The sequence below is a fragment of the Malaya genurostris genome, chromosome 1, assembly GCF_030247185.1.
Source record: "Malaya genurostris strain Urasoe2022 chromosome 1, Malgen_1.1, whole genome shotgun sequence".
Classification (NCBI taxonomy): domain Eukaryota; kingdom Metazoa; phylum Arthropoda; class Insecta; order Diptera; family Culicidae; genus Malaya; species Malaya genurostris.
Genome location: NC_080570.1, coordinates 95,192,721 through 95,205,689, shown reverse-complemented (window position 1 = coordinate 95,205,689; position 12,969 = coordinate 95,192,721).

Here is a 12,969-nt window from a genome sequence, read left to right as displayed (position 1 = left end):
ACTGCTATTGGGGTAGATGGTTCACGAACCTTTTTATACTGGAAATAGTAAATGAGACGACAAAATTACCCGCAGTTTTATCTTAGTTGCGAAATCCAACCAATTTCACGAAAAATGCGCAAGGGCGTAACTTCATAATTCACACAGGAAGCATAAAAGTAAACAAATCGTAAATAGACGAAACTCTTTTTATGTTAATTTATTCAGTAGATATAGTAGTAAAGTGGTAAAATTTGCATGCCTTTTAATGATAAACCAAAAGTTCATCGACTAATCAAAAATTGATCTGAGAATATACGATAATTTCCAAATAGGATTTGAAACCATAGTCGAAACCAGTGCTGTCAACTGTTTTTTCCAAAAATCTGTATTTGGCGAAAAAAACTATCTGTACAATATCTTTCTCGAAAAATCAAACATCAATTTAGTGCGAAAGGTCGCTCGACCTGGTTTACCCCTATGGAATCCAACACAAAAACTGAAAATCGGTATTTATCTGTATGAAAATTGAAATATCGGTATTTTGAGAGAGCATATCTGTATTCCTGTATCGAGTCCAAAAATCGGTATAAATACCGAGAAATCGGTATAGTTGGCAGCGCTGGTCGAAACATTCATCGTTGTTTTTCTCCATTTGCTGTCAATGTTAGATTCGCCCTTCTTTGAAAAACAGCTGATTTACAGATATTTCTGTAAACCAGATTGCCTATTTTGCCACACAGATTTTGTGTCACAGAACACAGATTTTATCAAAACTCACAGATTTCTACAGATTTTTGTGAATATTTTATAAAAATGGCAGATTTTCAAAATGTTTTTCACAGATTTTCACATAATAAATCGAAAATGTTTATGAGTTAAGTCCAGAGATGCCAGATATTTTCATAGAAAATCTGTATTCAATGTATAAAAAATCTGTATTAATCTGTATTCAGTAATAAAATGAAATTCTTACAACAAAATGATGATAAAAGATGTTATTCCAATAGATTGTGGTTGTAGGATGGTAGATTCAATCAGTCAATTCAACGACGAAGTTTCATAGTTTTTTTTAACCACGATTGAATTGCAATTCCATATATTTTTCTAGTTTGAAATTGATGACTTTATAATTTGACATGGAATTTTAACGCCCAATATGCAACGTCAAGTCGGTTCATACAACTCTCAGTTTGACAGTAAAGTTTCATGATGCAATTACTTCCTTAAATAAAGTACTGTCCCTGAGCGTATCCAAAAAATCTTCTCTTCTGTTAGTTTTCCATTTATTTGGCTTCTACAATATATGTTTTCACTTAGTCATTGAAAAAAATTGAATGTAGGTTCAAATTGGTTTCAAATTATAATATTTTAATATTTATAATATTATGGATTTCACAGATTTTGATATTAATTCGTGATTTGTCCGTTGATTGATAGACTTTTATATCGTCACTGGAATCAAATACTAAAAGATAACTCAGACAGAAAAGTTAAATTTGTTCTTTCTTACTTTTTGTGACATTTGTATAAATCTGTATAGAATTTAGAAAATCTGTATAAAATCTGTACTCTGTATTGAATCTGTATGCGTATGTAAAAATCTGTATAATACAGATAAATCTGTATAAATGGCATCTCTGGTTAAATCGAAAGTGTTAATTTCTACACTGAAAATCATTTTTACCTATTTTTTAGGAGAAATCACTTGTTGTTGAGCTCTACTACACTCTTACCAACCACCACGATGTAATACCACAAACGAATTTCCAGACATGACAGTCACGATCTTTTTTTGGCGCACATCTACGGTCCTCCGTGAAACTGGCACCAATGGTGATAAATTGGTTGCACTGCTGAGTTCCCATCATACATTCATAATGCAAATGTCAAACCGTGAGAACCCTTTCGGTTCGGTAGCTCATTTGTACATATTGAGATTTTATGGCACACTTTGGTTGAAATGATAACAATGCAATTAATCTCGCGCGCCACCAAATGGTGAGTGCGGTCATTTCAGAAGGTACCGGAAACGAACCACATTTTTTTAAAATATTTATAAGCACGTACATGTCTTTATTATTTATCTTTGGTAATACCATGTTCACACTAGCGCTTATATCAGTTGATATACCGAGATGATATGCATATCACGTGGGAGTGTTCACATATGATCGAAATAATATCGTTTGACAATCAAATTGTCGTATTGAATGTTTCCATTAGGAGTAAGACCAATAATATTGCTTTTCTCTCCTACAATTCAATCAGTAATTGAAGTCTTGCAATAAATGGTCTCCGAACGCCAGTATTCGTTGAAAAATTTGAAATTATAATGATTGTTTATTGTCACTCTCAAAGTGACGTTCATAAATGAGTGCGTTCAATGCCATTATCCGTGTTGCTAGTTGCGATTTTTGTCAACTCGACATGATATCCCGGATATCATGCCAAAATGGTGATACGCGTTGACATCAAATTATATGGGATATCAAGTGATATCGCACATATCATCGGATATCAAGTATATCCGTATATCACTTGATATCAGCGCTAATGTGAACATACTATAATAGTATGTCAAAGTTCGTCGAGTTGTCAAAAATCGCTACTAGCAACACGGATAATGGCATTGAACGTATTCATTTATGAACGTCACTTTGAGAGTGACAATAAACAATCATTATAATTTTAAATATTTCAACGAATACTGGGGTTCGGAAACCATTAATTGCAAGATTTCAATTATTGATTGAATTGTAGGAGAGAAAAGCAATATTATTGATCTTACTCCTAATGAGAACATTCAATATGACAATTTGATTGTCAAACGATATCATTTCGATCATATGTGAACACTCCCGCGTGATATGCATATCATCTCGGTATATCAAGTGATATAAGCGCTAATGTGAACATGGTATAAAATACACTGGTGGCTGATAAGACATTTTTAATTGTGTTGGTAATTTTCTTACGAAATTAGTATGGTCCGCCGGGATTCAAGCATGTAAACATAAACAAACGACCAGTTCAGATCGGGATTTCACTTCTAAGTTACTCCGCTTGTCGCGCAGTCTGGCGAATCTTTGGCACTAATTGAAAATCTGGACATTTTTTCTTCAAGGGCTTGCAAGGTAACGTCGAAATATACAAAATTGTACACACATCCAATTCTGTTCATTTCGTTAAAGGCGCGATCGCACTGTGGAATCTATTATAGTTATCATGGATAATGGAGTGATTGTGCTGTAGCTGGCATTTCAAATGCAGGTGATGATTCCGAATTGGATGAGTAAAATATTGCACTTATCGATTTTAATTGATTTTAATTGATAAACAATGGAGATCACACGTTGATTTTCGCTTAACCGATAATGAATACATCTTGGTTTTACAATTCCTAATCGATCAAACAATATCTGCCTGTAGCTCTTCTGACTCTTAAGTATGGTTTTATTTGACTTATATTTTTTTCTGACACAAGTTATGTTATCGGTACAGCGTTCGCACTAAAAAAGTATTTGGCGAAAATGATGTTTTGTCAACACCACAAGGAGACATCAATCCATCGTGAAACACCGAAGATGACCAAATGAATTTTTTTTATATCATTTATTTTATCCCAAATGAAATCATTCCAGACTACCGATGTTCATATGGAGGTCGAGTGAATCAATCCATTTGTTCCATCGGTGGAGAATGTTACCAGCTGAAGTTTGAGATTCCGAATGTTTACTGAGTACATCCGTTCGAGGTTAACTACGAGCATAAATCAAATAAACATAGATTTCTCACAGTACGGTGACACTAACAGCACCTCTAGTGACAAACGGGTGTACTTTTTTCCATTAGCTACTGTGGTTGTGTTAAATGCGCAGGCAACTTTTTGCATGCATTTTAGGAGCATTTACGCACCCATTCTCCACCAGACGGTGCTTTTGGTGTCACGGGTTTCTCAACTACATTACTATTACACTGGGAAATCTATGTTTATTTGATTTATGCTACGAGCGAGTTGGTCATACGGTTCATTTCAAGTTTCTATCCGTAGTACGTAAGTGCTTTTTTAATGATGGTCGACGTGTTTCTTGTTAGTTTTTTTTTTACAGAAAGAAGGTACTGTGGTTACTAAGTCTGGATAGATCAATGCCATTTGCTTCTACCGAATCTGTTTCGGGAAATTAGTATTTATCGGTACTATTGAATGGAATGAAATTAATTGCAGAATAAAAAAAACCGCCTGGTTGACTTGGAATATAACAGTGGAATGATTGTTTATTGAAAATAACAAAGTTCTCAGCGACGCGGTATTACCGACTAGTACGACAATCCTCCCTAATCCTTCCTTGAGGAATCCCTAATTTTGTTAGTCCATCAGCTGGCTGCTCTGTTGTTGGTACATAACTCAATTTGATTAATCCTCAACACATCATGGATAAAGTGATACTTTATGCTAATATGTTTCGCTATTGGATTGTACGATCCGTTATTTGCGATGCTGATTGCAGATTGGTTGTCGCAGTTTATCACCACCGGATGGTTTTCGAACAACTGCGATCGTAGACTGTTCCACCACATAGCTTCTTGAATTGTCCGAGATAAAGCCATGTACTCCGCCTCACACGATGACAAAGCTACGATGGGTTGCTTTTTTACGTTCCACGAAATGGCTCCACCTTGCAGCGTAAAAACGTACCCAGTTGTTGACTTGCGGTTGTCTGGATCTCCTCCCCAATCAGCATCGCTAAATCCAATTAGTTCTGTTGGTCCTTGGTTCCAGTATTCTAGCTTCTTCGTAGTAGTTCCTTTCAGGTAACGAATTATCTTCTTGGCCGCTTCCCAGCGCTGTCGTCCGGGATTAGCACTGAATTGACTTACAGCACTTACCGCATAAGCAATATTCGGACGAGTAACTTGGGATGCGAAAGAGAGACACCCAACAGTTCCCTTGAACGGTATCTTACTCGGGTCAGCGGGAATCGGAACTGGATTCGAATCCGTCATTCCAAAACGTCGTATGATACTCTCAATATAGGCTTGCAAAATCTTTGCTTTCACCGCATCAGCTGTCAATGCCGCCCCGGAAGCTTCTAGTCCCATGATCATGGGCTCGTACTGCTCCGGTAAACCCATTAATAATCATTGCGAGCAACGAATCGTTCACCTTGAAGCCAACGGATGCAAACTTGTGACTCGTGCTCATCAGCTCGTCAACATACTCTTCAACACAGGAACAATTGATCAGCCGCACCAGCATCAGGTGGAACTAGTGCATCACGAAAATTTATTTTTATACGAATTTACTCATACTGTCATGTCTGTTAGCCTGTGGTATTACCGACTACTACGACAAAATTCAACTCCGACGAGGATTTACAGCGAATCGAGGGTTGAGCTGAAGTCAGTGTCCTCATGACCTGTGATGATTGAAAATATTGAACTTACCATACTTTCCTAAGACCCGACGTTGAAATCCACAAAATTTACGCTGCTTTTCGCTCGACTGATAATCTTTGGTTCCGATATGTGCAGAACATACGCGCCAGTTCTTTACACTATTTTACTCTAGTCCGCAAAAAATAAATCAGTTTTTGGGTTCTTCGGGGCTCGATGCTATGAAATAGACAGATCATTTCCTCGAATTCGACGATTGAAACATCCCGGAACAATTTTACCGCATTTTACTGTCAATATTTCTGCAAACAACCAGCTCTTCGCGTCTCTCTATTACTCCAAAATAAAATGACAACCGCACTAATACATAAAAAACGTGATCTTCAGTGTATTTACATCGTGTTTATGTTTATGTTATTTTTTTTTCGCGTCTCTCTGTTACACGCTTAAAAATAGTTACTAAAAAGGAGTATGATCTCACTCATCTACAGAAAAAGTGGAACAACTCTAATTTAGTGTAACTCAATTACTGAGTAATACCGACGACACGACCTGCCACTCGTCTATTAAAACTGTATCGCAAATCTGACTACCCCTCAGTAACTCGTAACGTCAAAACGAAATTACTTGAAAATTCGTTAGAACTGGCAACTCGATTTGATAAATTATTGATTTCGAATATCAGAAACCTTGGATACTGTTTTTCAAATCAATGATCGTGAAGATAAACAACACCAACTCCGAATCGATAGACCAGTCGCGTAGTTTATCACTTTGTTTGTTTTTATTTTTTTAAAGATACACAACATTGCGGACCCTGCTCATTTTGACTGAATTGGGATCCACAAACGAGGTTTCGGAGAAAATCGTGCAATGAAAATGAGTTTGAGACACAAAACAATTTTTGTAGTTGTATGGTAGGGGCGAATCAGTGAATTATTCTAAGAGTTTTCTTAGCCCAATTTCCATCAATCCAGATTTAGCGGGATTGTAATTCAAAGAGAATTGGTACTGCTGACAAAATGCGGGCGCTTAGAGTTTGTCAACGAGCCGCTTTTGCTAAAACAGAATCTGAAGTGAATCAGGTTAGTTACAAAGTAAAAATAATGAAATGAAAAATTTAACAAAATGTTATTCACTTTATAGCAGAGATGGCATTTCACCAGAGTTATACACGCTAGAGTCAGATTTTTGCCACACCGAGGATGAAAAAAACGAAGCACCGCACAAAGAGGAAAGCGCACTTCTTCTCAGTGTCGAATAGACGGCATTTGAGTGTGTGCTTGTGGTTAAAGTTGCTGGCGCGAGTGAAACACATTCTCTTCGCATGAATCGCTCACACGCGCTCTCGTCTAAATACACCCAAGTGACCACTGGCGCGTGATCGTGAGCGAACACTTCTGTGAACTTCAATTAATAGAGAGTAGATCTGGCCTTGCTATGAAAAATTTGCAAGGAAAACCGAAAATTTTACGATAAATTGTTTTATTTTGCTGATTTTGCGTGTCCACGCTTCATCTACGAAAACCATACAGCAGAGTGCTCACCGGCGTGTACACCGCTGTGAAAGTATCACCTCAGAGAATTTATTAGCTAATGCTCTAGCACTTTGGTGCGATTCAGTGGAAGAGGTAAAAGGAAATAAACAAACGCACTCATGATGCGTGCACACTTACACAACAGTGGTGTATAAATGTGAAAGAGAAGAGCTCTCGTTGAAGTTGTCAGTGCGAGGGGAGAAATTTTGCTTGCTCTTCGTCACACAGAGGAGATAGACATCTCTGCTTTATAGGTTATATTGACGCTATCCAATTGCTCGGAACGAAAAAAAGTTGAGCTGAGACAAAAAATGAAATCTACATCAACGGTAGAGTAATCTTATAAAATCCGGTAGAATAATCTTATAAAATGGAAAATCCAATTAAATGTTAGTTAAAGTTACGATGGAATTTTGTTTTGCTTGAATACTTTGAGCTTTGAACGAAATCGTTTCGCTGAATCTCAATCCGTCTGACATAAAATTTTCGATTTGTCCAATATAATTCAGATGCATTCAAAATTCAATATACTATCCAGACGTTATAAACATACTTTTAATAAATATTTTGTTTTCTTCGAAATCAAAAATGCCTGCATTCCCGTCCGACACAACGAAAAAATCGTTTTTAACAGCACATAATATAACACTTTTCCGATCATCAGAGTCCACACTCGAAATTTTGATTTTACAGACATATTTTAGATTATATCCAGCTTCAATCGAACCCAAAATCTTTTATAGCTCTCTGAAAATACCTCTTCCTTCAAATTGTTTATTTATTTTGGGATCCTTGGTAACAGAAGTTCATAGTAACTTAAACAGTGTTGCTTGAGAAGATTATTTTTATCATTATCAAGGGGTCGCTATATTTGTGGTAACTGGCGGTAAATCGTTAACAGACAATTTTAGTGTCGATTTTTCTTCGGAGTGCCTGGTCGTGTCGTCGGTAATACTTTATTTGCACATGTACCAAAAATAGAGTAACTATCACTCAAATTTTGAGTGAAATTTTATTTCACATATACCAAATTTGCAAAAAATTGCTCCTTTTCTGAGTGTATTGTATTAAAATATTAAGTAATTGAACTCAATACTATATCAAGTGGTGGTCGCTTGGAGTAGTGTGTCAATCGCAAATTAACATACATGTCAGTTATGCTCAGGCACCAATCATACACTTATTCCTCATAAATGACATTTGATCATATTCGTTTCCATTCTAAAGCACAACACGGAGTTTATCATTCCGGTTTTTGCAGACACAACACCGTTTGTGTTGAGCGACTCACCCTCGAAATACGCGATCTCACTAAAAAAAATACAACCTGTTGCTACAAATGGTTATTACAACTTTTAGACTGATCTTGCGAATAGTAACAAAAAAACGAGTTCTTGCGTTAAACTCAAATTTATAGTAGGAGTTACTCAATATCATTGATGATAACTACTCAATTTTTGACGTTTTCATGTATAATTTGAAAATGAGTAACTAGTACTCAATCTTTGAGTAACTTTTTCTAAACGTGTATACTCCAAAATAAAATGACAACCGCACTAATCATAGAAAAACGTGATCACCAGTGTATTTCACATCGTGACCAGCCTAATTTTGGTACACTCTTACCAGTCGCTACCTAATTTTGGATCAAAATCTACCCAGAATCATCTAAAGTACATCTCCCCAATTTTGGGTAACGAGTGATGATCTCAAAATTTAGGTAAATGTAAGTTCAGTACAAGTTTTATTTGTTTGTTTGTTTGTACAAGTGTTATGCCATAATAAACCACGCTACCCATTTTTACCGATCTACTCAAAGTTTGAGTAGATAACGAAATAATTTTGGGTAGCTTATAGAAGAGCTCGACAATGAGTGATTTCACCTAAAAAGTAGGTTGAAATGATTTTTAGTGCATCTGCAGAAAAAGTAGAACAACTCCAATTTTGAGTAATTCCTTAGAGCAAATTCAGCAGCTAGAAGTTCTATATGGAAGATCTATAAGAGCAAATTCAGCAGCTGCAAGATTCATATGGGTGGTCTATAATGTAAATGAAACTGAAACAAACGTATCTCCAGCAGAGATGCCATTTATACAGATTTATCTGTATTATACAGATTTTTACATACGCATACAGATTCAATACAGAGTACAGATTTTATACAGATTTTCTAAATTCTATACAGATTTATACAAATGTCACAAAAAGTAAGAAAGAACAAATTTAACTTTTCTGTCTGAGTTATCTTTTAGTATTTGATTCCAGTGACGATATAAAAGTCTATCAATCAACGGACAAATCACGAATTAATATCAAAATCTGTGAAATCCATAATATTATAAATATTAAAATATTATAATTTGAAACCAATTTGAACCTACATTCAATTTTTTTCAATGACTAAGTGAAAACATATATTGTAGAAGCCAAATAAATGGAAAACTAACAGAAGAGAAGATTTTTTGGATACGCTCAGGGACAGTACTTTATTTAAGGAAGTAATTGCATCATGAAACTTTACTGTCAAACTGAGAGTTGTATGAACCGACTTGACGTTGCATATTGGGCGTTAAAATTCCATGTCAAATTATAAAGTCATCAATTTCAAACTAGAAAAATATATGGAATTGCAATTCAATCGTGGTTAAAAAAAACTATGAAACTTCGTCGTTGAATTGACTGATTGAATCTACCATCCTACAACCACAATCTATTGGAATAACATCTTTTATCATCATTTTGTTGTAAGAATTTCATTTTATTACTGAATACAGATTAATACAGATTTTTTATACATTGAATACAGATTTTCTATGAAAATATCTGGCATCTCTGCCTGGATGTTCGCCCTAAACTGTTATCCTGTCCGAACATATCGAAGTCGTCGATGCGGCGTGGTGCCTTTCGGCTAATGCAATTACTGAGGCTGTGAACCATTTTGCCAACCAACCATTGGTTGAAATCTGACACGTGAGTGGTTATTTTGTATCGAGTAGTTAAATTCAACAAAAACTGCGGCCGATTTCAAAATTTGACGGAAAGTTATTTGGTTTTATTTTCCACCGGAAATAATTTGAACTAAAGAATTAATATTAGAATTTTCATTGACGCTTTTTTTCAGTGTCGGAAAATAACCATCGATCTGTCAAAAATAACCATGCTCTCGAGAAGGGTTATTTTTGACAACATGAAATTAACCGCTCGAGTGTCAGATTTTAACCAAAAGTTAAAATTAACCGCGAAATGGTTCACAGTCTAACAATTCCTGGCTGTTGCAACTACACTGAAAATCGTTTTACCTATTTTTAGGGATATCTAGGTTGATATCTACGCTCTTACCAGCCGCTACCTAATTTTGGGTCAAAACCTACCCAAAATCAACTAAAGTGCATCTCGCCAGTTTTGGGTACGAGTGATGACCTCAAAATTTAAGTAACTGTAAGTTTAGTACAAGCGTTATTCCGTAATAGTATGGTCACATTAGCGCTGATATCAAGTGATATACGGATGTACTTGATATCCGATGATATCATGTGCGATATCACTTGATATCCCATACAATTTGATGTCAATGCGTATTATCATTTTGGCATGATATCCGGGATATCATGTACGATATCATGTCGAGTTGTCAAAAATCGCAACTAGCAACACGGACAATGGCATTGAACGCACTCATTCATGAACGTCACTTCGAGAGTGACAATAAACAATCATTATAATTTCGAATTTTTCAACGAATACTGGCGTTCGGAGACCATAAAAAGCAAGACTTCAATTATTGATTTAATTTTAATAGAGAAAGGTAATATTATTGATCTTATTTCTAATGAGAACATTCGATATGACAACTTGATTGTCAAACGATATCATTTCGATCATATGTGAACACTTCGACATGATATGCATATCATCTCGGTATATCAAGTGATATCAGCGCTAATGTGAACATGGTATAACTCAAAGTTTGATTAGGGGCTGTCCATAAAAGACGTCACGCTGCAAGGGGGAGGGGGGTGTTTCATAAAACGTGACCTTTTGTGACAGGGGGGAGGGGGGGGGGGGGAGGTTTTTGGAATATGACGTCCAATATTTTCAATGAGCGCATTTTTGAAATACCTTATAATATTACTGCTTTGCCTATTTCCTGAAAAAATCTCCACAATAAACGTTTACATTCTTTAGGAAAACGTGTATTTGTTGATGTAAAAGCTTCTTCTTGTAAATTCGGAAATGAATGATGCAGGACATCATTTCTGCTGTGATCAGCAAAAGTGCACGGAGGAGCGAGTAAATTATCGAAATTAATAAATTTTGCCCAACATGAGTAAAAAAGAAAAAGATGCCTTCAAACGGTTTAACTTAAGTTATGCACTGACAATTTTTTCAGTAATTTGATTTTCTAGCATTGATAATAGTATATCATAACAATTTCTCTTATCTGATTCTGATGCAGTTTATTAAATTGTACTCCATTTGAAAAAAGGGCGGGAGATCAACGATTTCAAACGTAGATCATGTAATGTCTTATCTTGATCATATGTGATTTTCCTCCACCAACATCAAAGCTTATCGAATAATCCAATGATTGAACTTACATAAATCAAGAATCATTTTAGCTCAACATCACTACCCATCGTGTGAAGGAAGATCAGTACCGATATTGATGTGATTTAAAATTCACTGATCAACTGATCATGAAAAGATTCTCCGGCAGTGATCTCGTTTTGATGAGGTTTTGGTCTTTATTTTGTCAGCCCTGTTTGCTACACTAAGGAAATATTATTCTTTACCTAAAACAATAATATATCTGTGTACCCCTAGGAGGAATAAAACAGATGATTTAAATGTTTCATCAATTCCAACCAAATACTTTTGTTAATTTATACACTTGATAATAATAAAATAATTCCGATGATTTTGTAGTTTCATGGATATTTTTTAATCTAATGACAGCATGTAATAAGTCGCTTTTTCCGTCATATTAGTATGGTTTGTCATACATATTGAGAATGTATTGAGATGAATTTTATTTATTTTGAATTCGTGACATGTGACATAAGGGGGGTGGGGGGTCTTTGCTTCTGTGACAATTTGTGACAAAGGGGGGATAGGGAGTCAAAAATCGTCAAAAAAAGCGTGACGTCTTTTATGGACAGCCCCTTAGATAACGACCTAATTTTGGGTAGCTTATAGAAGAGCTCGACAATGAGTGATTTCTCCTCAAAAAATAGGTAGAAATAATTTTCGGTGTACTCAAACTTTGACTTGATCGTAAAAAATGGGTAGCGTGCTTTGTTATGGCATAACACTTGTACTAAACTTACATTACTTACCTAAATTTTAAGGTCATCACTCGTTACCTGAAATTGGGGAGATGCACTTTAGTTGATTTTGGGTAGGTTTTGACCTAAAAATAGGTAGCGGCTGGTAAGAGTGTACAATGACCGGATGTCTGCTGCAATGTCAGCGTTGCGATAATTAGTAGCAGGGTAGCTAACGTCTCCACGTGCCAGATACACTGGCGCCTTACTGCTGGCGCGTACTTTACTGACGTCTGTGCGTTCGTCCATAACTTCCTCCTTCTTAGACTGAACCGTCTCGGTTCAACCCTGATTGTGATGCTGTCGGATACTTTATCCAGCTTATGACTGTTACGTAAGTGTAACAGATCTAAATTGGTGATGGCTCAGATATTAATTGTGATTAATTTACGTTCACTAGATGGAGTGGAAGAATAGCAGGTTTAGTTTTTCTTTTGACAATTTTTCTGTTGTCTGCGTCCCGTTTAGTTTTTTGGAACAATTTTCGAATGATACAAGAAACGTTCCTGTTAGATTTCTTGAGCCAAAACCACAACTGTTCTCCAGGGCTTGTATTGTGAATCCTCATACGAACGAAGCAACAAAAAAAAAACTTCTGCTGTGAACACTTTGCCTGACATAGCTGAATGAGAGACCTATATTAGAGAGAAACTGGATGCGTGAGAGTATATGCTACGGAGCAGACCAATTCCCTTGCCTAGTAAATTGCCTATGCTGAGAGCTGGTCTTAC